Here is a 15,307-nt window from a genome sequence, read left to right as displayed (position 1 = left end):
GCATGCACAGACCTAGAAGAACTCTGTATTGTGAAAATCACTGTTTTTAATATATCATCACATTGCTTTACAAGAAATAATAGTTTTCTGACCACTGTGAGTTACTCAGATATAAGTCAGGACAGATTTTTGGTTATTTATGTTGGTTTTGGTTTAGCTGTGGTTTTGCAGGTTATAAAGTATGGTGAATTCAACAGGATGCCGTGAAAAGGACTCAGCAAAGTATTCTTTTAGCTGTAATATTCTTTTACTTTCAGGGAGAACTGTCAAAATTCCACAATATGTCCTGCAGACTCCCACAAGATCTGGCAAATTGCACCAAACAGACCTAGCTTTTTTTAGCTGGAAGCATTTTACATTCAGTATCTGGAAAGCCTTACATTTGAGATGTGTGTGCATGTTTGCTACGAATATGAAACACAATGTAGGATTTACTCCCATGGAGAAAAAGTATTTAAAATTGATTAAGTGAATCTTTCCAGTTTTAAATATTTTTTTTGAAATCTTTATATTTCTTTCATTAAAGTTCTTTCCCGTTTAACAAAAAGAAACAGAGCCCCGACTGATGTGGAACTGGTAAGGAGCTTCAGAAAGGACATATTCTGTTCTCTGCACATGTACGTGCTCTCTTTGAGATCTTCATAAATTTGGATGCAATATGAATAGAGTATATAATTCTTTAACATCAACCATTTCCTTTCTTTAACATCAACCATTCCTTTCACTGCAATTGCAGTGGGTGTTCAGAATGTGCAGAAATTGCAGAATCAGATCTAGGTTTAAACTGACTATTTTGAACCAACACATCCAGCATTCTGAAAATTATATTAAAATAATGAATATGTGTTCCACCTGTGCATATTGAGAAAGAAAACACAGGAAATAAAGTGAGTGGGGTGGATCAGAAATCCTCTGTGTGATAATAATGAGTTTGCAGAAATGGAACTTACCAGATTTAAAGGAAAGCTGTCAGGATCAAATGGATAAATACATAGCAGAAGGAAAGGATAAGGAAGTTGAAGGTATCTTTGCTTTGTTTGGAAATGTATTTTGAAATATACTGATGTTAAATTTTATTTAAAGAACGTTTTCTAGCTGGAGCTCTGCAACATTTAATTTCATGGACGTGGATGGAATTCCTTATGTTATATATGTCTGGAAACACAGTATGGTTCTAAATAATTTTTAATTTTAATCCAGACCCAAAAAGAGCTTGTCTTTATCAAAGAAAAATTGCTGCATTTGGTCTGAAAGCATGAGTGTAACTGCACTTGTTCCCTTCCTTGTGAAGCTCCCTTGATTACAGAGCTTGTACAGCTGTAAATGGGAGCTGCTGTGAAGAAAGGCTGATCTTGAACCAGCTCAGTGGTATCACTTCAGCTCTCCAGTTACTTGATGTCCCAGAGGTGATGGCACTCAGCAGTGGGCTTTATGACACAATTTGAAGCAACAGGCTAGTTCTTGAAGAAGATGCTTTGAGCAAACTCAAGTTCAGTTCATATTCACACACATTTGCATTCATACCATGTTAAAACGAGCATGATTGGAAACAAAGCTGGTACTGTTGAAAGGACAGTTGTTTTCAAAATGCCAGCTCTGGAAAATGCTGTCTGGGATTCCGCCATAGAGTTAGTAGTAACCAGTGACCCTGATTACAACTGAATTATTTTAATTTATAAAGTAACTAGATACACACACGTATCTAATATATATATTTATAAATTTCAGGCAAAAGTTTTGAAGTATTATGTGAGCTTCCTTCATATTTTAGATATTCTTAAGAAATATTTCCCACCATTTTAAATGTTCTTTTAAAACACAGATGTACATTTTATATGTCTATTTTTATTTTTAAAATGTCTTGGTGTTTTTAAAGAAAAAAAGAATTTATATGTTGTATAATTTACAGTCTTGAAAAAAATAACATAGTCATAACTCTGCGGTTTTTGTGATGCATGAAGATCAGATTTTTTAATGTTGGTTAATGCTTTACTAATTAAAGTGTGCATGTTAATTAAAGCAGAGGCTAATGTTAATTACCTATATTAATGGAATCTCATGTAGCACCTGCCTGAAGCAATGGGTTCAATTTTCAAAATATCTCAATTAAGACTGAAACTTTTGATTTGCATCTAGTAGGGTTTCAATTAACTGCATTGCAAACTTAAATAACACACTTAAAGGGATAATATCACCAATCACATACAGCACAGTGGAATTGGACGGTTCAATTATTGACTACGGCTGTGAGAGCTTTCACAGGCGGTAGGTAAGTACTGTGGTATTGGCAAGTGATTATTGTCTAGGGCTGTCATCACTTCTGTGGCTGTTGTAAGAGAGATGTTAAATTGCTGTACTTGGGCCGCACTGCAATTCCATTGTTGAGGGAGACAGAAATAGAATGATGTTTTCTCACATCCAGCATTTAATGGTGAAGATTCAGCTTGTTCCTTTGAAATAAATGACCACTGTTCCATGACATGGTAAGGCATTTTATCAAATGGGAAAACAGCATTTGTGATAAAGTGCACAATGTTGCAGGGTACTTCTCAGCCAAGCCATGAGATGTGATTGTATTCCCAATCTCTGTTTCAGCCACCACAGCATTACGTGTTGACATAGGAGCTTTTAATGAGCAGCTTCAGGAAGCGATTAACAAAGCACTAGAAATAGATGCAATCATGCTGATTGGAAATTCTACCTAAGCTCCATAAATAAGACCATAATGTCCTGCTACCATACAACTTTCTAGGATAATTATTTCTGATAGCTCCAAGACTTGAACTTTTAATCTGAGCCTACTCCATTGAAATATTGATGGTTCAGTTACAAAGAAATCAAGATCCCTAAAAAAGCATGCTAACTTTTTATGGTTTGGATACACAATTGAAGAATAAGTGTAGGGTTTTGTGGTTGGATCCAAATTTTGTGTGTACATGTAATGCAAAAGTACCTCGAAGCATAATTCCTTTTTGGCATCTGTGGAAACAGATTACTACAAAGTCAGTTTTCATCCATGCTCAGCAAAGAGGACCTGGAGCCAAGGTTACTTGTGTAGCTATAATATCTCACCTGCGTCTATCTGTATCCTGCTAAAAATACCCTTAGGCTTTAGACCATTCCACTACATGGGTCCTGACTTCTCTGTTTAATAGATGGCATGTGCCTATTAATAAAATCTCTAATATAACCTTCCATTGTGACACTCAGGCTTAATGCCTCCATTATATTTAATGCTATGACAAAAGCAAAATAATCCTCACAGTATCAGTTAGTCTGTTTAAGAAATTTGTGAGATTATAATAAAACCTTTTTACCAAACTGCATTTAAAATATTTATTTTAAAATATGTTAATAACCCTTGACTTATCAGTTTGTGACGTCTTTTAGGTCTAGATAAATCAGTGCATAATGATTCTTGTTGATATTTTCACTTCTATGGAGCATGTGTCCCACACCATTTTGTAATGTCATTAGAATGTTTAGAACTCATGCTTATTTTTGTCTCTGAAAACAGATTACAGTCTATTGTAATCTGAGTTTCCAGAACTCCCATGTAGGAATATTCAACTTCTTTAACAGTTTAATGTAAAAATGTAATTATTGCCTTGTTTATGGTTACTAGAAATGTGCATCTTTTCATTAAAGCTTTCTCTTGACATATTTTTTGCAGTAATTGAACTTCAGATTCCTTGAGTCACTATGCATCTTATTTTAACTGCAGAAAAGTCACATTTTCATGGGTCAGGTGTTTGAAATAAAAAGATGCAGCAGATATGATTATTATACTGTGCTGTGTTATTGTCATCTCAGTAATAGTTCCTAATGTTTGAAGGGAAAAAAAAATTGTAAATGTATATTCACATGAACATTTGTTACACACATTTCATCTTTGGACATCTATAACTTCAGAAGGGTGGTTTTGCTATTTCTCAATCTATTTCCTTTTTATTTTGAAACTGTTTATTCAAATCCATTTAAACAGCTGTCTAAACTTTAATAAAAATAGCTAAATATCTCCTTTTTGTTGGACTTTCAGTAACACAGAACTCTGTCATAATAAATCTTATATCAATATTTAACTACATTCTAAATAAGAAATAATATAGCACCAAACAGGCAGAATCTCATGTAATGGTCATGTCTTTGATGAAAATCTGTTGAAGTCATTGTGTTTACCAGATTACTGAGATTAGGTCTCTCTGGGTATTAGCTGGCCCAAAGGCACTTAGCCAATTAAGGCTATTGGAAAAAAATGAAAGCAATCCAACCTGAAGCTTTCTAAAAGGAATCTTTAACACTATTTACTTCTCCTGTATAGGGACTATAATACAGCACTTCCAATATCTTGAGCATGCTTCATTTGGTTTTATGTAGCTGGAGTGTTTTTCTAAGTATGAAAGAAAAAAAGTTTAATTCATTGTTTAAATTACAAAATAAAATTACTTAGAATGCAAGCAATAATACTGAACAAGCAATGCTAGAGTATCATTTTATTAGAGAACAAGGAAGAGGGTGGCTATGCAAACTTGGATGGATTTTTATGAATGTTAATTTGAAAGGCAGACCTGTAAAACTCTTATTCTTACATTTTGGAATTCACACTCCTTCTGGAATGTTTTCTTTATAAGTTAAGAGCTTGGGTGCTTTAGTCGAATCAGCTGTGCAGGTTTGGGTCTGAAGTCATGAAAAGCTTGTAACAGAGGCCTTGACAAGAGTAAGGCTAGTAAGAGTAAAGCTACAAGTACACGGAATGCAGTCTGTTATACTGCGGCATTTTCAACAAAAATGGAAAGAGAATGTTGGTTGAGTCACGTTAGACATGGGCTAGGTAGAATGAGTGGTTTATTTTTTTGAAGGGTTCTCGTAAGACCTGGTGTACCATCTTTGCTCTGGAAAAATTCCCTTATGTACTGTGAAAAACTTACCTAAATAAAGTAGCTAAGGAATTTGAGTACTGGATATTGGCTTTACTTTTAAAGTAATTTTTGGTACTTTGATGCATATAACATAGATGTGAATCAAAATCTACCTTAAACTGCTGAGAGAAAAGTTTTCCACTGTATTTTGTCTTGTTAAAGCTATAAAGTGTTATCACATTGGAATTGTTGCCAAATTAAGGTGTCTGACGTGTTTCTGAAAAGGGAACATTCACCAAAAAGGGGCATCTTTTATTGTTAGAAAAAGATGTCTCTTTTTGTACCATTTTGGGCTTTAATTATTCAGCTACTTTGTTTTAGCCTTGAACAGTCTATCTATATGAGTGGATCTTATCTTAATATTTTATATGTCTATATAAACATACTATTAAAAAATTATTTTGTCACATCTGGTTTTACTGCATCTTGCTGCATGTCTCTAGAGGCATACAGAATTTTTATTTTCAAGCAAATTTATATTAGTTACAGTCTCCAGCTGTTTTAGATATAGAATCATTTCCTGTTGCTAGTTTCCAGGACAATTCTCTTTTTTTTCTTCTCAAAAGAATGAGAAATTTAATTTAACAAAGACATCCTATAATTGCCTTTGTATCTAGCAAGGTATCTAGCAATCTAAATATTTTATTTTATTTAAAACATCTGTCTACATAATATCATATGACTATACAAATCTATATCAGCCTTCTGAAAGACAGCTGCTGCCACTTTTATTTCACTTATAAGAGACCAACAAAATTGCTCAAGATAAAGCCCGTCTGCCACTGAGTCATATAAAAAAAATTTTGCAAGATGAAAAATTGCTTGCATTTACAGTTCTTGTAAAACTAATCTAGGTCTTTTACAAATTTAGAAGCATCGTTTTTCCTTTTCCCAATTCTCTTACCCCCACCCCAGTCACTATGGAAACATAGGAACTTTACGTATACTTTTTTATCAACTCTTATTTTTTGAGATTGAAGGCCCATTTCTTTTAAAGATGAAATGCAAACTAAAGTCATATCTTAATTGCCCACTTGTGGGATCTATTTATCTCCTGCTATCTTAATTTTCACAAACATTTGGTGTGCATTATATTGGTTAGAAATTTCATGCAGTTTTTTAGAAAATATATAGGGGAAGTGATAATGTCAATATAGATTTTTATCTGTTTTGTGCTGCTAAGCTTTATTTGCAGTAGTTGTAAACTGTTCCTTTGAATGAAGCGACTCATACTGAAAAGAAAATATTTAATGGATAGTTTCAATATAGGCACAGCAGCTATCCTAGAAAAATAGACATAGGTATTTTAAGGTATGTCAAAATAAGACAAGTTTACCTTTTTCCAAGGAAGTAATCAAAATATTCCTTTTTGGAGAACTAAGAGTATGAAAGGAAAATGTTTATGGTTCCCTACTGGCACACAGTTGTGATTGACAGGAAAAACCAACATGTATGCCACATGAGACATCTTGTTCAGGAACTTTCAGGAGGGTAGTAAATTGGTGTTGGCACAAACACAAAAAAAAATAAAATGACTTGATTCAGCAGTTTTCAATTCTAAATCCCCAGGCTCGAAAGAAAGAAGTAAATATTCATCAAATGATCAAAATTTATATTGATTTTTATTCTGCATTAGCAGCTCAAAGTCAAGATTCTTGACAGGGTGGATGTCGGTTTGAATGATTCTCTTTGAAATAAGGATACAGGCACTGGGCTGAGTGCTACTGTGCATTCCTGAACTGTAGGAAAAGACTATTAGAACCCTAGGAAGCTAAATTTTTTAAAGAATAGTATAAAAGCCTGCTTGTTCTGTACTGTTTTGATAACTAAATTGTTGTTATTAGTATGTAAAGTGATTCTTGTTGTGCCTACTTTACTCCATCCTTTCCATTATCATCTAAGGACAACTTTTTTACAATACTTCAAAGGAAATGGTACTTCATGTACTATGGTAACGGAGTTAATATCAGTATTTCCCAAAAGAAGTGTGTTTTAGAGTGCTAGTCTGGCAGAGAAAAGGAAGCAAAGATTGTATCTGCACATTATACATCTGTAATTTTGCAGTTTCTGCTAGGGAGTAAATAAAGATCTGGGGGAGGGGATGAGGGAAGGAGGATGGAAATCCAGGGAAGAAGAACGTGAGTGTGGATGCAGCACTGAAACACAAATGTGATGACTGTGATTACTGAGCTGTAAGATTTAATGAGAAAGCCTGTATTAGAGTCAAGTAGAAAATCATAACCATCACCTCTAGACTATAGGAGTATAATTGGATCTCAGCTCCCAGCAAAAGTAAATAAGTAAGTTAGTGACATTTTTAACAAACATAAATATATTGAGAATAAGAGGGGAAGTTATCTCGATTACTGTACTACTGCAGTATACTTTCAGTTTCTCAGCTTGCACTAAAAGAAGATTCATTGTCATAAAATGAAACAAAATAGTGTGTTTTTGTGAGTGGTTTAAATAAGGAGCAAAGTGAGGCAGAAATACTGTAACTATTAACAAATTGCCCAAATGTCCTCGGTGCTTACAATTCAGTAAACATCTTTAACAGCATAGCTTTAAAATTAAATTTTACAAACACTATGGATAATGCTTTAATAGTATGGAAATTGCAATGAAGTCAGCAGCAGCAAAGCTGACCTCTTAGTAATACAGATATTTTATGTTTAAAACAGTTATCTTTTTACAGTTCCCTCTACCTCAGTAAGTGTCAGGTGCGTCAAGAGGCTCCTCATCAGAGGAGCATAAATAAACTCAAAGGAGCAGCAGCCTGCGCCTGATTTTTATACACACCAAGGCAGTTGTACAAATCAACATATTAAGCTATATGTTTTGTCGTTGCTAGAATAATTACTAATATTTTTGCTAAAACTCATCTATATATATGGATAGAGAAAGTAATGTAAAGGGAAAAATACTTAGCTTGCATTTCCCTGCTATTTTTAAATAAAATAATTGACATTAGTTGACATATCCTCCTTCAGAGTCTGACTGTTCTTGCTTAATTGTGCAGTGGAGACAGAGTAGTGTTCATATTGCACAATTTTATGTTATTAATAGTTCAATATCTAAAAAGCTGATAAAAATTCCCAGTAATTTCTCCCTGTAGGAGGAAAAAATTGTGTAGTAAGAAAACATTCACATCTCTAGGGGTAACATAACATCAAATAGACTATCAAGGCATGGAAAGAATCTCCTTCAATTTCAGAACAAGTTAAATAAGCATTCAATGAGTGTCTGAGGAACACAGTGTAGGAGTTTGACTTCAAAATGTTTGACACTATTGAACAACTCAAAATATTTTACTCAAAGCATTGTATCAAAAGAAAATTTTAGGTCAAAACTTCTGCAATTTTGTGAGTTGATATGTCTAGGAAATTTTGGAACTAGTTATTAAGCACACACATATTTTTAATGATTAGGTTAATAAATATGTAGCATTTCTCAACCATATAGAAGTTTAAAATGGACCTACTAGGGGAAAAAATAAGCTATTTTTGTACTACTAGTACAGCATGGTAAAATTGACAAGGAAAAGGCTGTAAAATTTTTATGTTAGCTCTGCCATGCCTTCCTGGGATGTTTTGCATAGTTTTCCATAGGAAGTATTGGTTTTGAGAAACTTACCTTCCCTTGCTATTTTTGAGTAGTCATGTATGTGTCAATCTGCTTTGGGAACAGTGGGAGGTGGAATGTGCACCAGCGCTCTGGAATGTCTCTTGCACAAGGGTGCTGTCCTAAATCCTGAACGTGGGTGGCTTTAGCCTTAAGAGCACGGCCATTCTGAATGTCCAGCCCTACGAACTGAACTAGGTACATTGGTGGTCTATTGATTTGATACAGGAGCCCTACAGAGAAGTGTGACTTTTAGACGTATCTGTGCATTGGATGATAGACAGACTCTTTAACCATCTTTTTTTTAGGGCACTTCATTGCTCTAGAAGTGCAAACACAGAAAATGGTAGGAACGCTAAGAACCATGCAAATAATGGAGATTTTAATTAAGTAAGATTAAGTTTATAATTTTAGCACTTTCTGTGCGTGACTAGTCTTTGCTCTTCTTGACTGCTTGAGGGTCCTGAGGCTTACCCTCAGGTCTTCAGTCTTCTTTATGTACAACATATTTTTGTTTTGGCCTTCTATAACAATTTTTTTCTCTTCCTGACAGGGAGGAAACCAAGGTTGTGTTGATGATTTTCTAATTTAATAGGACAAATTCCAGATTTGTAAGAATTGGACTGTTTGGGTTTACAGTTATTGTGGCATATGAAGAGGTGTCACTGAAGGAGATGGAATGCATGTGGCAGTTACAAAGAAATGCACTGTTATGTTGATGGGTTTGGCTGGATCTGCATCCTTGTTAATTTGTGTCTTCCACATGTCTTTAGCAAACACTGTTCTGTCATCCGAGCCTTTCCACTGTCAGAGCAAGCCTGTTCCCCACCTGGCCCCCAGTTATTAGACTCTGTCACTCTTTTTCTGCAGGCTGGAGATGCAGACCTACAAGACAAGAAAAGTAGAAAAGGGTCCCAGCCTTTGTTCAATTTCCATTCTTACAATAACTTTTTTTCACCTGGCAATTTTGGGATGCTGTTGTCAGAAACTATTCAGTGTTAATTAACCTCTGGAGAGGTTAATTCTTTCATATGTTTCCTCAATGCTTTTTGATATTTATGATGTAGGGAACGTCTCTGGGTTTATAACCGAGATCTGTATAATGCACAGGGCATGCCATGCTCTTGTATTGTGTTTAATGTTACCCTACCTATCTAAAATTTCATTTTATGGCTCCTGTTTATAGACCTAAAATTCACTGTGCTGTTACTTAAACTCTACATGGAGTTTAAATATCTTGATATGTACAAATGTTGTTGTCTTGTAATTTTGCTCATTCTGTGTGGAGGTTTCACATTGTTGTGATGGTTTTAGCCCACTGAAAAGCAAAGCAATAAGATTATTCTTGATATAAAAATATTTCTGATATTTATGACAATAGAAACACTTAGCTAAGATTTTAACTGGTAACAAGCATGCCCTGATTAACAGAATTCATTTCCTGCATGATCAAAACACAATGTGTCCTTTGTAATAGGACTCTCAAATATTCAGCTCGAAGTAAACATTATTTCATGATACAATATTTTTTTTTAAATTTGATTGAGTTCTGGAAAGAGTGTGCAAGATGAAGAATCAAGGAAGCCAAACGCAGGAAGGGCAACAGAATAAGAAAGTATTCAGTAGCAGCAAGGTCTCTGTTTTAATTATGCAGAGTAAGGGGGGGAAAAACAAATGCCTAAACTTAGCGTAGAAGAAGTCACTTTAAGTCCAAGAAGCCTAATGCTGCCAAATGATGACCCAGTAATCTTAAAGGCATTTCCAACCTAAGTGATCCTATTATTTTATTATACAATGCCTTTTAAAACAGTGGTGTGACTTGAAAGTATTCCTTCTACCTTAGGTGTTTTCTTCAATAGAAGACCTGTTGGCTGGGTGTAGGGATGGCGTGATAGATGATCAAATCTGTCTGTATAGAGTTTTTGGACAAATTCTTGCCTGCCAAAGAATGCTTTCTGTAATCTACATCTTCATGGAAGATATTTTGAGCCATATACTTCTCAACATAATTTTATTCAGTATCTGTACTGTGAGAGAGCCAGGGTCTTTTTTGTGTTCCATAATAAAGCCTTTTAATAAATACATGGACAAGTATTCAGCATATTGTGACGGAAAAAAATACTTTAAGTATTTAAGAACATAAGTGCTACTCTAACCAACTTTATTCTGGAAAGAAATTTTTCTCACTTTTAAATCTCAAGAAATTTTGCCAGTTGTGGATATACAGAGTGACAAGCTGGAATGTGCATCCTTTTAAAAAGGGACATCTGACTTTGCAGTTCTTTAAAATATACATATGGGTGAACATTCTAAGTCTACATGCTGCCTGAGGCCATCCGACCACCTCCTTGTTGGCAGAAACTGGATTGTGTGCTTTAATTTCAGAGGCTATTTTTATTCAGTTTAAGTTCAAATAATGGCAGAGGAACGAAATGTCTGTATTTCTTATATAATTCTCACTAAGTACAGTGTAGTGTGGCAGAAGTAAAGTTTCTCTATAGAACTGTAAAGAAAGGGTAATGCAAGATAGGATACTTTCATCATTTAAATTTAACTGAATGTATTATATACAATTTGTGTATCGAAAACACAGAATTGTTTGCTTACCGTAACATGGTTCATAATAAATCACTTGTGCTCCTGGGAGATACTGTCTGAAAAGACTTTCCTTTCAACACCAAATCAATGATATTTATTCTAGTACATTCCAAAATAAAAAAAAAAATCTGCAGCAGCAAATCACTAGCTCTGAGTTCATATCTCCAATTTACATTGGTGTAAATTTTGAGTCTCTTGTTTGACACATTATACAATATAACCTTTCAGTCTCCTTCCTCCTGCAGTAAGAGTCATTATCCCTTGTCTTTCTCCACTTCAGAATAAGGTCATTCCAACATGTAGGTCTAACAAGAAATGCAATGTATTTTCATTGATTTGTATTGTCACTGATTACTCCTTCGTGTTATATAGTGATCTGTATAGTAAAGGACATTTTATGTTGTCATGCAAAGCCAGTCTTAAGGAACAGATTTGTACCCTGGGCTCTCCCAGTTTATTTATAAGTTCTTGGTTTTTAGGAAATGAGCATTAGAAAATAGCCTTGAAATTATTTACCATTATTAATCAATCACTAGAACTGAGTATTAGGCACTAGTCTAGATTATTTTTCACTTTTTTTTCCCCAGACTACAGTATTTTCATAGTCTTGTTCAGAGACTGGTTCCTGCAGGCTCAGGAAAATGAGAGAACTTTGTCATTTGGTTATTGGAAATATTTCAGTTTAATTTACAACAGAATATTTTAAACTCATTCCATCCTAGTAGGTAGAGAATCCCTACAAGTGTGTAACAAGACCATCATCAGCATCTTCATTGTTTTTTTATTGCAAAAATGGTCACTTAGAAGAGGACCATGAAGTGAAAAACTACTGTTGAGTATAATTTATAATTCCTTGCCATTTTTCCCCTCTGTGTTCAATTTTTCACATATTCAGATGTACTACATCCTCAAAAAAAAAAAAAAGAAGGAACTGAATTTCAATTCCAAGATGGGGCACTAGGAGTAAGTGAATGATTACCTCCCACCCAATTTCTATTAGCAATATCTGGGACTATGCATATCTCAGTAGACTTTTTGAAGGTTTGCTAGATATCTGTGTCCATACAGGTGTGTTTGTTATAGAGATTGTTCTTTAAGTTTGTGTTATGTAATGAAAATTATATGTAGGGGAATCTGAAAATGCATACAATGTAGGTTTAAATGTAAACCAAGTAGCTTTTGTATATTTGATTACGAATTTATAAAGTTGTTACTTTATTCTCCCAGAATATTGCAAAATTAGTCCTTCATTACCAATAAAGATTTTAAGTTGAAAATAAACTGCAGTAGGTTTATTGCATGTCTGTGCTCTGTACTTTTTCTATATTGTGCTTTGTACCTGTTAGCTCAGATTCTGTAAAATGTAGTTTTTTGATACTTAAACTGATCAATACCTACTCAAGGTCTTCAAAGCCTCTTTGGATTTGCAGTTGATATCAGTATAACAGAGACAAAAAAAATGCTTAAGTATAACAGTGAGATAGATGAATACATAGAGAAGAGAAATCGGAGAGATCCATCTGAAACTGCGCTGAGTTTGAGTTGCTGTAATTGTTCATAAACGTTGATAGAAATTGGGTTTAAAAATAAAAATAGTTGATTTATAGAGAGATCATATTTCTGAAGTGAAGGAACTGGATTGTATTCAGGCTTCATAGGGTATGATGTTGATGGAGTTCCTAATCGTTAGTACAAGAGGGCCTTATAGCTGCAAGGAAGAAATAGTGGATTCTTATTTATCCTTCTTCATATATTTACCTGCCCTTTACATAATGCTTTTCCTTGCCCCCACTATTCTATTTAATTGTTCTTTTTCTTCTCCCATTTTCCATATTCATTATTGGGTTGCCAACAAATATTTTTGCAAGTGAACAGGGTATGACCAACCTTTGAAAAAGCTGCTGCCTTTATTTAAAACATTTTTATTTTAAAATATAGAAGAAATTTTAGGATGGGAAATTAAAAAATACAAGGGGAAAAAGCTATATAAATTATTGTGATAGTTTTGCTATTTAAGAAATAGCCATGTTCATGCAATTCAGATCACAGTTTTGATTATGATGTGTGATGTTCCAGATCTTAGGCTACTCCCTCATTTTGGAGTCTTGGGGTGGGAGGGGATAAGGAAGGTTGTGTACACAATTTCAATAACAGCCAAGAAGACCCCGTAACCTCTACCTAAACTCCAGCCAAAACCCATAGCTAAAAAAGTAGGAATCACTTCTCTTGATTTATAAACCTGTCCTGAAAATAAGGGAATTTTTTGCTTCACGTTTTCCACAACATTTCCCCTCTAGGCTTAAAGCACTCACAGATTTTAACTGATCAATCTAATTGTTTTAGAAATTTACTGGTCACTGACAACAGAGCTTTAGACTGAATGTGTCATGCCAACATATATAATGGAAATTAAAATGATACAGTAGGTTACTGCTTTGTGGTAAGAATAAATTAAAAGAATACATTCATAGCCTTATGTGCACAATGCAAAATACTCTGCTGAAAGACGATCCTTACTGGTGAAGAGTCCTTCCAAAAAAGAAATTTGTTCAGGAACCTCTGTATATTGTGGAAGTGGACTGTTTATCAGTTCAGATGAAAATGCACTTGTGGGTAGAAGGGGAACAGGAAGGTGATGCAGTTTATTTGCTGCCTTGGTTGTTTCTGAGTTATAAAAATGGCAATTTTATTATACTTTCTGAGAAAGCAGAATAGTTTTATAGCTTTCTCAAACCTTGACATTTTACTTTAACTGGACAGTCCCAGCTAGTTTAGGTAATGTTTCTTCACTGGTAACTTTTGTGGTTTAATTTTCCCCTATTTTAAAATAGGTACAAAAGCCTTGAATTATATTTAAATACACCGTGAAAGACCTGCATGGGCCGGTCATAATTTTTATCTTCTATCTCCTTGGAAAATTGCTGGTATTTTTTGTATTTTTGTGGCTTTTTTTTGCATGTTGGTTTGTTTTTAAATTTCTCAAAAACATATTAGGATTTATTGAAAAGCATAACTAATTTCACTGTAAGAAGAAGCTGAGAGAGAAAGCTATAAAAGTTTGAATGAGAAGTGTTAAAAGGAAATGGAATTTCCAAATCACTCACATTATTTTTCAGCAAAAAAAATGCACCAAGGCAAGGCCAAAGCAAAGATAGAAACTGTTATTACCATGGGCTTATAAAGACATTCCAGCCTTCTTTCAGACTTTCCCTGCTGACATTCTTCAGTGTCTGTTTCCCTTCACTTGCTTGCATTTTTCTTGCATTTTACAGACTACCCTTCTCTCTAGCCCTTTCACTACTTTCTCTTTATGACTTCTGTTGTTTCACAGATTGGTAACTCTGCTGTGCTGTCAGCAAACAAATTAACTCTTTACTTCCCTGCCTCCCACAGCAGAAAATATAGGAGAGTCCTTATACAAAATTTCTTCTGTGCCATTTGCATTAAATTGCCATAGCACCAAATAGTTAAAGAGGCATTCCACTCCTAATGGAAATAGAAGTATATAGTTACACAGAAGTAGTGATTTTTGAAGCATTATCAGAATTTGTAATGCGTTTTTCTTTCAATGAAGTATATTAAAAGAAAACAATGGCATATCGGCCCCAAAGTGCTTTTGAACTTACTCTACACTCTGTTCTTTCTGCTGTTCCTAGGGGCAAGTGTGGCAAACAGCAGATTTTATCCTGTCATCTGGTTCTCTGAGCCCCAGAAGAATACTCATCACCACAGCTGCAATAAATAAAGTGTCTATTCAATAAGTTATGATGCCAAATATTATTCCACATTCTTATGGACAGGCACAGTCTGATGGAAAACAGCACATCTCACTTATTGCCTTTTTCCTTGCAATTAAAGTTGCTGAGTAATCAGTCTGTGCCAGATACAGGAAAGGAGAATGTGAATAATGCCAATCTGCTTGGGTTTTTTTTTACAATTGCTATTTAAAGGAATAATACCTATAGCAATATGGCTTTCATTAATTATGAAGCACAGACAGTGTGTTAGCAACATAAATCTTAAAGCCTGTAAGAAATATAACTTTATGTATCTACCTGTTCTATCACAGTGCTTGGTTTCAAATATCTTTGTTATTCATGTCCAGACATTTTTATTCAGCATTTGATTGGATATGCATCTCATAAAATATATAAAACATTCTCTAATAG

General features: G+C 34.4%; 1 protein-coding gene across 6 annotated transcripts in view; it reads left to right on the top strand.

Moving 5' to 3' along the window:
* AKAP6 (A-kinase anchoring protein 6) overlaps positions 1–15,307 on the top strand; it is a 287,505-nt gene that overhangs the window by 188,856 nt on the left and 83,342 nt on the right. The window lies entirely within an intron of this gene.

The sequence above is a fragment of the Anomalospiza imberbis genome, chromosome 6, assembly GCF_031753505.1.
Source record: "Anomalospiza imberbis isolate Cuckoo-Finch-1a 21T00152 chromosome 6, ASM3175350v1, whole genome shotgun sequence".
NCBI classification, from domain to species: Eukaryota; Metazoa; Chordata; class Aves; order Passeriformes; family Viduidae; genus Anomalospiza; species Anomalospiza imberbis.
This window is presented reverse-complemented; position numbering and strand designations above follow the sequence as displayed.